General features: G+C 41.0%; 1 long non-coding RNA gene across 2 annotated transcripts in view; it reads left to right on the forward strand.

Moving 5' to 3' along the window:
• The window catches only part of LOC311595690, a 70,795-nt gene that overhangs the window by 6,806 nt on the left and 49,941 nt on the right, over positions 1–14,048 (forward strand). The window contains exon 3 of one of the 2 annotated variants that reach the window (XR_014778544.1): positions 3,536–3,584. The exons of the other annotated variant lie outside the window; for it this stretch is intronic. This is a non-coding gene — a long non-coding RNA (uncharacterized lncRNA). Of the gene's footprint in view, positions 1–3,535; positions 3,585–14,048 lie in introns of those variants that run through there. 2 annotated transcript variants of the gene reach the window in all.

The raw sequence follows: 14,048 nt of genomic DNA on the forward strand, positions 1-14,048 counted from the left end.
GAGAGGGCCCAACTCTTCTTCCAGGTAAAAGGCTTGCTTGATTGACAGTCCTACAGGGATCATGGAGAGTTCTGGAATGTAGCTCTTTTCATAGCCCTTGGCTCCTCTGCGTGCCACAAATAAACACAGATTGCAGATGGTGGTTTGAGATGAATCCTACAGCAAGTACTGGCACAGCTGGCTGGGGCCACCACAGACCTTATCTTCCAGGGCAGGTCAGAGAACAAGGCTGCCATGCTGAGGTAGGGGAGGAGGGTGGTGGGGGTGGAGTCCTTGAAAGTCAATTGCAGGATCTTCCTGCCTTGGCAGCCAGCCTGGATGCCTGAGGCCTTCTGGGGGAAAGCCAAGAAGAGAGGACAAAGGGTAGGGGTGGGGGAAGGGGTTGGGGTGGAGAAGGGGACTGGCTTCCACTGGCTGGGTGACTGCTGCTGCATGTGCCTGTGTGCCCAACTGATGGCTTTTCCTAGAATGGCCTTCTGCATACAGACAACAGGAAAGTAAAGTCAGGTGCACTGGGCATATTCACAGTTGCCAACCTCACAACAACCCATAACGCAGACTTTCTGCAAAGTTTCTCCCTAGTGAAACTGAGATCCAGAACAACAGAGGCAGGCCTCGCATCACACAAATAAACACTTATCACCAAAGGCGACAGATGAGTCCACCCCTTTCTGTACCCCTACTGCTTCTTTTTAGCACCTCTAAGTCCATATTTTTTTGGGGAGGTAAACCAGCCAAATCTAATTCAGTATCTCTGATTTTCTTCTGTTTTAGTCTTTGTCTTATAAACCGACTGCTTGGTTGGAGATGTAGCTGACAAAGCTGACCATGGTGGCAGAGGCGATCATGGAAGAAGCAAGTTATAGTTCAAAGTCCAGGCGCTTCTCTGAAGGCAGTGCCCAAGAAGCTTAGCAACTGGGCAATCCTCCTTCCGGGAGATTACTACTCTTCCACTTCCACTTCTGGATCTAGATTCCAGTGGGCTGGGTTAAATCCATGGCGTGTCCCCAGCATGAGCCGGCACTGCTCAGTTGCTGGCTTATAAATCTAGGCATGTCTATTTCTATATCAGTCTCCGTGGCCGTGCTGCCCTTCAGGCACAGATGCAAAACTCAACACTGATTCTTCACAAGGGCACTCACGGAAGCCATCTCCAGACTGGAAAGCCCCGCCCCAAGGTGAGGGCAGCCATGGGGACCCCCTGTCGCCTGCAGTCCTGCCCTCAAACTTCTCCTTGACATTTAGCTTTTCTTTTTGAAATAGACATAAAGTTCTCACTGTTTTCTTTTTTATTAACTGAGGTTTATCTTTTGTTTTTGATTGGCAGATTTAGCTTTGTCATTTTACAAATGGGGATATATATTTATGGATTTTTATAGAAGCAAGGATGATACCTCAAAACAATATTGCATCCTTAGCGTGCTGGGCAATGTATGGAAATTCTAGATGAAGATTCAACTTTTGATTCTCCTGACTCCACGAATTATGAATTACCTTCATTTTCATATGGGTGCAATGAGGTTCAGGGAATGAAGTTAAAATTCACTTAGGCTTTCAAAAATGAAAAGCCTGGTGAGGCTGAGGCAGGAGAGTCACTAGAACTCAGTTGTTCAATATCACCCTAAACAACAGTGAAATTTGGTCTCAACAAATTCTCAAAATGCAAAAATAGTAAGTTTGGTTCTAGAATGGTACACCTCACAACTATATTGCTGTGGGTCTCAAAATATGTTTATGGGCATGAAAAACAATGTCAAACCACATTAAAAAAATAGCCAGTCTGGAAGCCAAACATGATCCTATACCAATTTATAAAGTTCAACCTAAAATACTCAACCCAGATTCCCAGAGTTTAGGGCACTGGCTCTCAGCCTGTGGCTTGTGACCTCCCTGAATAGCAGATATCAGACATATCAGGTATTTACAATTTTATTTATAACAGTAGCAAAATTCCAGTTATAGAGTAGCAAGAAAGTAATTTTGTGTTTGGGTCTCACTACAACATGAGAACCAGTATTAAAGGGTTGCAGCATTGGGAAGGTCGAAAACTACTGGTTTAGGGCTTTCTGAAGAAGACGGTCAGTTGAGTAAATGTTTTGTGGCACATAAAAGTGTAGGACTGGTTGTGAACCTAGCCTTTAAAATGGCTGAGCCATATCTGGACACTAGCCCAAGGGGCATGTCCCATGAAAGTCTTCACTTACCAGGAAAGTGGGACAGAGGGGAGGACATCCTATTAGGACTCTAGGTGAGAGAACTATGGGAGAATGGGGAAATAGAAGGACCCAGAGGGCACTACAAACCTACAAGAAGAACATTATGATGGGCAGATCTCGGCCCATGGGTCCTGCTCAAACTATGGCACCAGCCAAGGACAATACGTGCAGTAAACTTTGAACCCCTACCCAGATCTAGCCAATGGACAGGACAATCCCCACTGTTGAGTGGAGAGTGGGGTCTGACTTTCACATGAACTCTGGTGCCCCATATTTGACCACATCCTCTTGATGGGGAGGCCTGGTGGCACTCAGAGAAAGGATAGCAGGCTACCAAGAAGAGACTTGATACCCTATGAGTATGCACAGGGGGAGGAAGTCCCCCTCAGTCACAGTTATAGGGGAGGGGAGTAGGGGGCAAATGGGAGGGAGGAATGGGAGGATACAAGAGATAGGGTAACAATTTAGATGTAATATGAATAAATTAATAAAATATATTTTAAAAAGTGTAGGACTGAGTGAGTGAATTAGTGGGAGAGGTATATAATTTCTGTGAGCATACGCACATTGCAAAATGAGCAAGGTAGGTGTGTGTGTGTGTGTGTGTGTGTGTGTGTGTGTGTGTGTGTGTGTGTGTGTGTTCCCCAGGACTTTGGTCTGATGGATAGGGAACAAGCCCCTCAAGAAGTTGCACCCTCTCATCTTCCTCTGTGACATATGTGGCCATTCTTGCTTCCACTGCAGAGTTCTCATGGCTGTTATTGATGTCTTTTTACTAAACAGTCAATGTGTTACCTTTGAAAGAAATGCTTGAGTAGATGTTCCTTTAAAGAAAGTGTAGTAGTTATAACCATCACCACCACCACCATCACTACCACCACTACCATTACCACCACCACCATCACCACCACCACCACCACCTCCACCACCATCACCACCACCACCTCCACCACCACCACCACCACCACCACCACCACCACCATCACCACCACCACCATCACCACCACCACCATCATCACCACCACCATCACCACCACCACCACCACCATCACCACCACCACCATTACCACCACCACCATTACCACCACCACCACCACCATCACCACCACCACCATTACCACCACCACCATTACCACTATCACCACCGTCACCACCACATTCACCACAATCTCCCCACACCCCACACCATCACAACCACCACCACCACAATTCCTTTTCCAAACCAATTATCAATGCTGAAAGCATATTGATTTCCAATTGAATTAATATTTTCTCACATCTCATTTTTGCTTTCTCTTTTGTACTTTCTGCCTCTGAAGTCAGACACAGTAAGGAGGAGGAAGTACTGGGAGTGCCTTAAGGTGCCATGTGGGCAGAACTGGACTCTAAGAAGACATGCCAGAGAGTCCAGAATCTCTGGTCTTAACAGAGAGAATGTTCAAGGCATCTCATGAACGAGGACATTGTCTTAATTTAGTGTATTTCTGTTGCTGTATCAGAATATCCGACGTGGAGTACTTTATAAGGAATAAAGGTTTATTTCGACTGCGTTCTGGAGGGGCTAAGCCTGAGAGCATGACAAGAGCATCTGCCTTAGACTGAGTCAGCTCGTGGAGGCGGGGGATGTGGCCATGTGATTGGGACAAAGCATAGAGGAGCCTTGCTTTCTGTTTCTATGACTGTCCATCCCAGGCAGAGCAAGAAACCATCAGTAGAAGGAGAGCATTAATCCCTCTTAAGTTACCCTGAAAGTCTCCCTCCACATCTTAACGATGCCACTTGGGGAGCCAGATGTCAACAGGGGCTTTAGTGGAAACAATCCATGCCCATGTCATGGCAGACATCAGACTATAAGAGGCAGAAATGGGCACAGGAACACTTCACAGCTCCTTTCTTCCTGCTCAGGTAATCGCCGAACAAGTCTTGGGAGAGAAAGGAAGTGATTATAAATGTTTTAAAATCCTCCCCCAATGCTCACTCAGCAAGCATTACACACATTTGCTTCCATGTACATACCTTAAGTACAGCATAAGACTCTCACAAAGATGTAAATAAAATGAGAGGAGCAAGTTAAGCATTATTTTCCATATCCTTGAAAAATAGGTTTTTTGGACCCTGGTATATAGGCAGGTCATCTGGGATGCTTTTGGGTCTTGGCCATGCTACTAATCAAAACAGAATGAGAATCACAACTGCAATTTGTAGTTTTCAAGTGGTTTCATTTTTTTTTAAGTGTAAAAAATAAACTGACAAAATTAGTTCTAACAATACAGTGTATCTGACATACCCCAACCACTGTCATTTCAATGGGTGGTGTAAAATTGTTAAGAGGAGATTGAAAATTCTTTATTTTGCAACTAAATTTTCATATTCAAGTGTGGTGACATATAATGAATGGCACATCTCCGTTCTGACAAGACAGAATGGAGAAACCGCATGTGACTAGTGACAGTTGTGTTGTAGGAGTTGAAGGATTATAAAACTCCACGGGGCTAATGGAGTCCATAGGGGACACAAGGTAGCTCAACATTACATCAGTTTATCTCAACAATAGAATTAAGTGCCGTTATAAGAGCCAAAAGATGGAAAGAAAAGCTGCAAAATTCTCACAAATTCTCAACACCTATGGGTGATTTTACTGAATCTGCACAAGAATGGGCCCATTAACAGCCACACAAGGATGAGAAGAGATTCAAGGGTCCTATCCCTTCCTGCTGAGCTGTTTTGCACAGACAGACTCCAGGAAAGGAGCGGTTCTTTCCTTTAGCTGTGTATCCACTCCAAGCTCCAAAGGGTAGCCCTACTCCAATAGCATACAGAGGGTCCTGGTTAAAATAAGCCACTCACCCAATAAACCCAAAAGTCATCAATCTGGGAGAGGTACAGGCCAGGGAAAAATGGGGATGAATATAGGTGGGGGGGGGGTGGTTAGAGAAGTTATGGGGAGAGAGTAATCAGAATGTATTATATTCATGTATTAAATTGTCAAAGAACCAACTTAATAAAAAATTAATAAGTGAAGTGTGCATAATTACATAAATGGATAATCACAGTGGAGACATTTGCACTGACATCAACTGTGAATATTGATTACTTTGAAGCCACAGGATGGGAGCACAATGAGTAAAAGGGGATTACAGTTTTCATTGTATGTATCCACAGAGTCTAGGCTGTCAAAACATGTATATTTATTTTAAAATATTTTTCCCAATGACAATTGTAAGCATATGCATCATTTTTTTCAGAGGATACAGTTTGATAGTCATTGATAAAATAATGCTTTCTGTTATAGACAGCCACATTTTATGTGCAATTAGAGGAAAGGGGTTTTCTTTGTTTCTTCCTTCCTTTCCAACAGGAAGTCTGGAAGAGGAGTACTGGGCTTAGGGTTGCCAGAAAAACACAGGACACACAATAAATTAGAATTTGAGATGATGATAAGGAGTAGTTAAGCTTTAGAATGAGCATCCCCCCCCCCCCCCACGTAACATGTCCTTTAAATGATACAGGAATAACCTCAGCTTTTGCACGGGCCATACATATTTATCCCTAAAACATTATTCAGTGTTTATCTGAGATTCAAATTTCACGGGACATCCTGCCTTTTTGTTTGCCAAACCCAGCCAGCCTGCTTGGACTGCCATTATCGCAAGTGGGCAGCTGAGGTGATGGATGGCTGCTTTCCCCTGTTGCTGGAGGACCTGCTGCTCCCAAGGGATTCTGGCCTTTAGTGGTTCCCAGTGGGGATGTAGTTGGGAGGGGCTTCCAATTTGTCCTGCCAGAGACAGTCATCAGAAAAGTAGACTCCGGAAAGTAGACTCGTCTCCCTGTCTCTAGACCTCTTGGCTTGATTTTCCCTAAGTAAGTCTTGGTGTCTCCAGTTTGAGTTCTTTCCCTATTGCTATTTTTTTCAGAAACTTGAGAAGAGATTTAAGAATTATGAAATGAGGCAGAGGCAGGTGGATCACTGTGAGTTGGAGGCCAGCCTGGTCTACAAAGTGAGTCCAGGACAGCCAAGGCTACACAGAGAAACTCTGTCTCGAAAAAATAAAAAAAATAAAAAATAGAATTAAATTAAATTTAAAAAGAAAGAAATGACCCCTAAAACATGTTGTTCACCAGACAAAAATAGGTGTTTTGTTCTTCTCTCTCAAAGAATGTATAGTACTTAGTACGGAAAATAGCCCACCAGTTTTCTGTATGCCTGTATGTAGGCGCGCGCATGTGTGTGTGTGTGTGTGTGTGTGTGTGTGTGTGTGTGTGTGTGTGTGTACCCGCAAGTCCTCACTCTGCACCAAAGGTAATTCCACTGCCTGCCACTAATTGCTGGTGATCAGATGGGCATTGACTTAGAGCAGACTTGCAGAAAACCAAGAGCATAGAAAACTCAAGTCATCAAATGTGAGTTTCTGGCCTTACCAGTCAGGTGTTTGTTTTTTTCCTTTAAGTGATTTAGAGATAAATTCAGCTTCAAATAGCGAACTTGCCAATCTTTCTCCAAATGCAAATCCTTGAGAAATTAACCTGGGCACCTGGCACAAGAAGCCGCAGTACTCCTTTCCAGGCATTCTAAGATGAAAGAATCCTTTGATCCAGAGTCTTCTAATGGTTAATCCATTAGCAGAATTGCTTTTTCCACCGTAGAGCTCTTTACGAGACTCAAGCAGCTCTGACTATGGCTGTAGCGCAGATTAAAAGATGAGTGCACAACTGGCTCTCCAAACATCTCTCTATTTGTAATGAGTGCTAGCGTTCAACAAACAAGGCATACATATAGAAATCGAAGGGCAAAAAGAAACTAGGATTATAGAGTATAGAAGAGGTACAACTTTACCAACATTCAGGAAATGAGCTAAATTGAAATAACATATTTCAGCTGTGTATAAATTAGGCCTCAGCCTTGATAGTCTTTACCAGATCAGTTACCCTCTCTGCTTCAACATTAAGCCTGCAGTCCCTGAATGTCAGCGCATCTGAAATCACACACTGCCACAGGCTCTTATTACATAGTGAACACAAAGACGTCAGTGAGATGAACAGTGTCTGTTCATTTGTAAAATCAGACAAGCCATCTAGTTTAAACCCTCAGTGGTGATGTTAGAATTATGTTTTGCTCAAAGTAGACACATATCTCATCTATTCAAGAGTAAAATGTCATAGTGATTATGTAAGATGTTAATTTCATAAAAGTCAAACAATTACTAATAATTCCCAATTTGCCAAGTAAAAAGGAATATCCATTTCTGGTAACATTAATACAAACAGTTCCTGACGTGATTGACTTACAGGCTTTTAAAAAAATGACAGTTTATTTATTCTTTATATATATATATATATATATATATATATATATATATTTTTTTTTTTTTCTGAGACAGAGTTTCTCTGTGTGGCTCTCGCTGCTCTGGAACTTACTTTGTAGACCAGGCTGGCCTCTAACTCACAGAGATGCGCCTGTCTCTTCCTCCCAAGTGCTGGGATCACAGGCATGTGCCACCACTGCCCAGCTTACATTTATAATTCAATTCAATATATCTTGGCCATATTCATGCCCTTCCCCTAACTTTTTCTAGATGCTTCCCCTACCTATGCACTTCATGTTCTCCTCTCCCTCTCTCTCCCCTCCCTTTCCCTTCTTTCTTCCTCCATCCTTCTTTTCTCCCTCTTCTCCTTTGTAGTTTGTCTCATCTATTTCTGGGAATGGGACCTGCCCTGAAACAGTCCACATACCAAGTGTGTCACTCTACTGAACCCAGCGGTAATCAAATGCCAATAGATCCTTGGCTGAGATTTTTGTCAGCCTTGAGCTCAAGCAGGTCTTACATGTGCTTTCACAGTCTCTGTGAGCTCATATGTACATCAGCCCAGTTGCCCTGTCTTGCTCATTAAAACATGTTTTCCTTGAAATCATCTACCTCTTGTGGCTTAAAGTCTTTTCATTACAGCTTCCACATAGACCCTCGAGCACTGAAGGGAGGGATATAATAAAGACATCTCACGCAGGGATGAGAATCCCAAAGTCTATCTTGGATTCTGTGCATTGTCCAGTTGTGGGGCTCCACGGTGGGCGCCACCAACTGCAAGAAGAAGCTTCTCTGAGGAGGTTTGAGTGATGCGCTGATCTGTGAGTGTAGCCATACGCCATTAGGAATCACGCTACTATTGCGTCCGTTAATGAGAACGTTCATGGTAGGTTTTCCGCTAGGACATATTGCCTAGCTAGCCTTGGGTTCTCGGCCTCATTGACAGTGTCAGGTATGGGTTCCAGCTCCTGAAGCAGGTCTTAAGGCCAATCAAAAAGTGGCTGGTTATTCTCATAACATTCATGCAACTGCCGCTCCAAACCGGCACATCTTACCAGGCTGGACATGGTTGCAGCTCTGTGAGTTCATAACGAGGTGAGATAATGAGACTCAGTAAAAGATTATACACTATTTTAGTAAAAGAGTAAAAACAATGTTATACTATCTTAGATTTGGATCTTTTCCAGAGCTGTGATGGTTGGTTTTACATCAACTTGACACACAACTTGACTCTAGAGCCATCAGAAAGGAAGGATCCTCAATTGAAAAGTGCCTCCATAATATCAGGCTGTGTGCAAGCCTGCTAGGCATTTTCTTAGTTAGTGCTTGATGGAGGAGGGCCCACAGTCCATTGTGCCCAATGCCATCCCTTGTCTGGTGTTTTATAACAAAGCAGGCTGAGCAAGCTATGAGGAGCAAGCCAATGAGCAGCACCCCTCCATGGCATCTGCATCAGCTCCTACCTCCAGGTTCCTGCTCTGTTTGAGTTCCTGTCTTGACTTCCTTCAATGACGTGCAAGTGTAAGCTGAATAAACCCTTTCTCCACAACTTGCTTTTGGTCATGGTGTTTCATTGCAGCAATAATAAGCCTAATTAGGACAGGAGTCACTGGCATGTGGCACAATGCTCTCTAATGATGCTGAGCAGATGCCGAGAGCCCTGAAAATGCTGGGATAAGCAGCTCACATTCCACATGTTTGCTAGGTTAAGTGTATTCAATTATTTTCAGATTGTTATATTTCCAGTTTATACTGTATTTTAACAGAGTGTGTGTATGTTTGTGTGTGTGTGTGTGTGTGTAGGTGTGTGTAGGTGTGTGCATGCCATGATTCATAAGTGGAGCTCAGAGGACAGTATCAGGTGTTGTTCCTCACCTTCCACTTCGTTTGATACATGGTTTGTTGTTCATTGCTGCATATACCAGGCTAGCCGGCCCACAAGCTTCCTGTGTGTCTCCTGCCTCTACTTCCTATCTTTTTGTAGGAGTTCTGAGAGTGAAGACATGAGCCACCACACTGGGCTTAACATCACTTCTACAGATCCAAACTCAGGTCCTCACACTGGTGTGGCAAGCACTTTACTCACTGAGACTAGTAGTGGCTTTATCAGGACATAATACAGCATACATCATACATCCAAAAAAATGGGGACAGGTAAATCTAGGAAGAGCATTATTCAGCTTTAGGAAGTGTATTTTCAAACTTTCAATAATAGAACAAGATATGTCTTCATGAAAAAGGTACACTCACTTACTTTGGATTTTTTGGATGACCTTACATTTCTAAAGTAAAATTATCATAAGGCAAATTAACCTTTAAATGCTGTATTTAATATGTCCTTGAATTTCATTCACTACAAAATCACAATCTAGTCATTTTTATGCACTGTGAGGCTGGAGTGAAAGCAGAATGCGCACATTGCTACTTCAGAATGTAGGAGGAAAGACCATCCTTGAAGATCTTATATTATACTACCTCTATCTATATATTGATGAAAACATTAAGTAGAACCAAACATGGAAGTATTAGTGCAAAGTAAGTTCTCCAAGAGACTGCTCATTATCCACAATCACAGATTCAAGATTCTATTTAATACCATAAACCCCAGATAAGGACTATCCCTGCAGTGCAAGTCCAAGCACCTTGACACAAGGACACCCTTGGAGTGTGAGTCAGGATTTAACAGCATGCAATAGCTCCAGAAGTTCATAACTACACCTCACATATAAATTATATGCATATTTTTGTCCTTGAGTCTATTTTGTGAAGATAATAATATTTTGCTTTTATTCCAGACAGCTCTCTTTAGGGGGTGGGTGGATAGCATTTTCTCATTTGTTATTTAACAAAAACAGTTTTTCAGCACTTGTCTAAATTTGAAAGATTAAAATCACACCATTCTTCTAGCAAGATTAACGAAAGGAAACTTCTCATTTACTTGTAGCAGTGTGTATGACGAGTTCTGGGAATAAGCATCTGTGTAAAAAAACAAAACAAACAAAACAAAACAAAACAAAAAACCCACCAAAAAAAAAAACCCAAAAAAACAAAAAACCCAAGACATTAGAAAGTCTTAATTGTTAAATAGCTAATAGCTGACTCAGTAGTCCCGAATTCCCAGTGAAACTTAAACCACACTCAAGAGAAAATATAATTAATATAAAGTTTATATGCCACCATAACTAAACGGAAAACTTAGAATTAGTCTAAGAATGCACTCAATGTAGTTCTTATATAGAGAGATATAAGCACCAAGTTTTAGTAAGCTATTTCCAAAATCACACTTGCAAGTCTTCTCAGAAGTCAAGAAGCATTCAGGGCTGAGCATATGAATTGAAGAATCAAACAAGAACAACAACAAAAACAGCAAGAAAAGAGTCTCCCCCATGGGTGAACTCCTGCATGTGTGGGGTTGTGCTGCTAGCTTAAAGCTCTGACTTCGGATAGGGAGAACAGTTAGTGGGGAAGGGGGATGGAGCCAGGCAGTCTTGGGAAGGTAATTCTTCAAGGGTAAGACTGACAAAAAAAAGTGGAAAACCTGAGATTCTTGCACTCAAAAGAAAAACCAACCCATTAATTAAATAAATTATGACATGGCATTTGATGCATTACTATAATTATATGCAAAGTTCTATATGTAATTTTAATTTAAAAATAAATAAAATTCAAATTAAACTCCATTGTGTTAACTTTTAGTCAACACCACTCGCTATCATTCCACCCCCTCCCCCAACAAAAATCATTCAGGATAAAAACCATATTTTATTACACTGACATATGAGACTGTTCTCTAATGTATCTGATAAACCCTACCCCCTCACCCCCATCCCAGAAATGCAGAGACACAAACAAGCTTTGTGCATACAAATTCTTATCAAAAGAAACCAGAATGAGTGTCAGCGCACAGCGGCCGATGAAAGTTGGTCTGAAACCAAACAACGATGAAGCCGAAGAAAAATGTAAGACAATACCCCAAGCTGAATGAGAGATCCTCAAACAGCACACAGTATTTGTAACACGCCACATTGAATCTGAAATGTAACACACACATAAACAAAAAACCCCTGAGACATGAAAAGAGAGGAAATCAAAAGAAAACAGTTGGATTGACTGCATGCAGGAAGGGCAGAAGACAAAGAGGAAATCCATATACAGAATAGACGAAATTACAAGGTGCCAAAGGAAGACCAAATTTGAATGATAGCATAATAAGGGGCATTAAGGCAGTACAGAAAAGTAACCAAGAGAATAAAATTTATCCTATCAAAACTATTAGATTTCAAAGGTAAGCAAAAAAAAAATCCTTTAAATATTGAACCTGTTGAAGAATACCTTAAAAACAGAGAAGCCCAAGAAACCTTGTGCCCATGAGCCTTATTGGGAATGTGCTTCAAAGATGAAATTTAACTGAAAAACAAGATTAACAGTGCAACTTAACAATGGTGAATGTTTAAGTATACTGGGTTTTGACATAGGATAAAATAGGAGACTTGCATGGGAGAATGAAGCATTACAGTATATATTCCCTAGGGCCTGGATTGTAAGTTTAAACAAAGTAAAAACAAAACAAACTTTGAATAGAGCATATCAATTGTATCAATAAATGTAAATGTGATTAATTCAACCATTAAGGTTTTATTTAACTGGAAAAAAAAACCCTCCAAAACAAAATGAATCAAAGAAGGTAAGTGAGGAGGAAGAGACAGCATTCCAATAAATGGAAGCACTTAGTAAGCCTAGAGAAAGGCCAGACCAAAAAAATTTATAACAGCAAATTCAGTGTGACAAGCAAGGTCACATTCATTGCTTCTCAGCCTCTTGACTAAGATCAAGTGTGACGATCACTTTTTAAGTGTGGAAAAGACACAATTAATAACTGATAATGACTATAGATTTCTATCCACCAAAACAACACAGTTCAGAGTCAAATTATAAGAGCTATAAGGATATAAGGACAATGGAAAGTGACTTTAGTGCAAATTGAGTAGGTAAAGTAAGTGTGTTGGGTAGAGTTGAGCAGATGAATGGGGCTATAGAGTGTATAAATAATTGTAAGGGAGTATTAATTGGGGTGACTCAGATGATAGTCATCTGCAATCTGGAGAGCCAGGGATGCCTCAGAGCTCCTCTGGCAAAGAATTCAAATGCCTTAAAACAAGATGATAGCAATGTGGCCCCAGTCGGAAGCTACAGGCATGGAAGCATGCGTAAGTCATCGGTGGGCGGGTTTAAAGGCTGAAGAAGCTAGAGGCAATGACAACAGCAAAACAAATGCCTGTTTCAAGAAAACCCTCCGTTCCCAGGAGTGCAAGCTTCCGTGTCTTGCTCCCAGCTCACCAGATGGTGCCCTCACCTTAAGAATGGCTCTTCATCATAAATAAGATGATTTTGTCATGTGGATGCAATAGAAGAAAGAGCAAAATGAAAACGAAAAAAGAAAGGACACAAAAGAGCCAACAATAGAAAGACAACAGATCTAATTAAATCCAAAATATTCTACACTCTGATTTGTGAAGAAATTAACAACCAAGATTAATCAGACATTAACTTTCAATAGGAAATGAAAAATCTTCTATGTTTACAATAGGAAGAGGATGTTCCTGTAACCAAAACAAAATTTAAAACACTTTGTAGTCCTTTATGTAAATAATCTTGAAAATCTAGACAAACTGTATCATTCTGCATGGACATGTACAGTTTATAGAGATGGAAGGTTTGAGTACACATGTTCCCTTGGATGCACCGGAGAAAGTTACCGAAGGTAAGTTGTAGCATGGGACTCAGATTCTCCTTTGGGGAAATAGCCAGGGAAGACTCTATCATACCTGCAAAAAACCAGGGGGGCTACAATATCCCCTACATTGTTCCAGAAAGTTAAAGCTAAAAGAAAAACACCAATACTTCCCTGAAGCAGACATGACATTGAAATCTATACTGAATAGGGAAAAGAATGTGTACAGAAATTTCCCAGCCACTGTCCCTTACGACAATGGGCATGAAGTTTCTAGGAAAGATTATAACTACTAGAATCTTCTTCCATGCAGAAAACACACCCTATGATAAAGTAAGATTTATTGAGGAGATTCAAACCGAACAATTAAAGGATTAGAAGTTAGAAGATGCAAAATATATGTATATTAAAACTTTAAGAAAAAATACTACAGCCTCTATAAATGGTAAAAATAACTTTCCAAATAAGTGATTGCTTTGTCTTAATTAAATGCACAAAATCATGAATTTGTGATTAATTTAACATAATAAAATAAGTTATATATCCCTAAATACAGGATCATAGTTAATGAAGAAACACTGAAGGAATTGCTGCTAATGCCAGGAAGAAAACAAAGGCAGTCAATGTTTCTTACTAGTCCTTTTTGTACTAGAAGTATAAGCTATAGACTATACAGTACTAGACTATAGAAGTGTACTATAGTCACAAGAGAAGTAGACTAGAGCCCTCTCTTAGAAAGTTAGATAGAAAAGCAAATCTGTTTCTACCTGTAGATTATATGATTTTACATGTATAATG

This window comes from Acomys minous, assembly GCF_964271855.1.
Source record: "Acomys minous genome assembly, chromosome: 4".
In the NCBI taxonomy this organism is placed as follows: Eukaryota; Metazoa; Chordata; class Mammalia; order Rodentia; family Muridae; genus Acomys; species Acomys minous.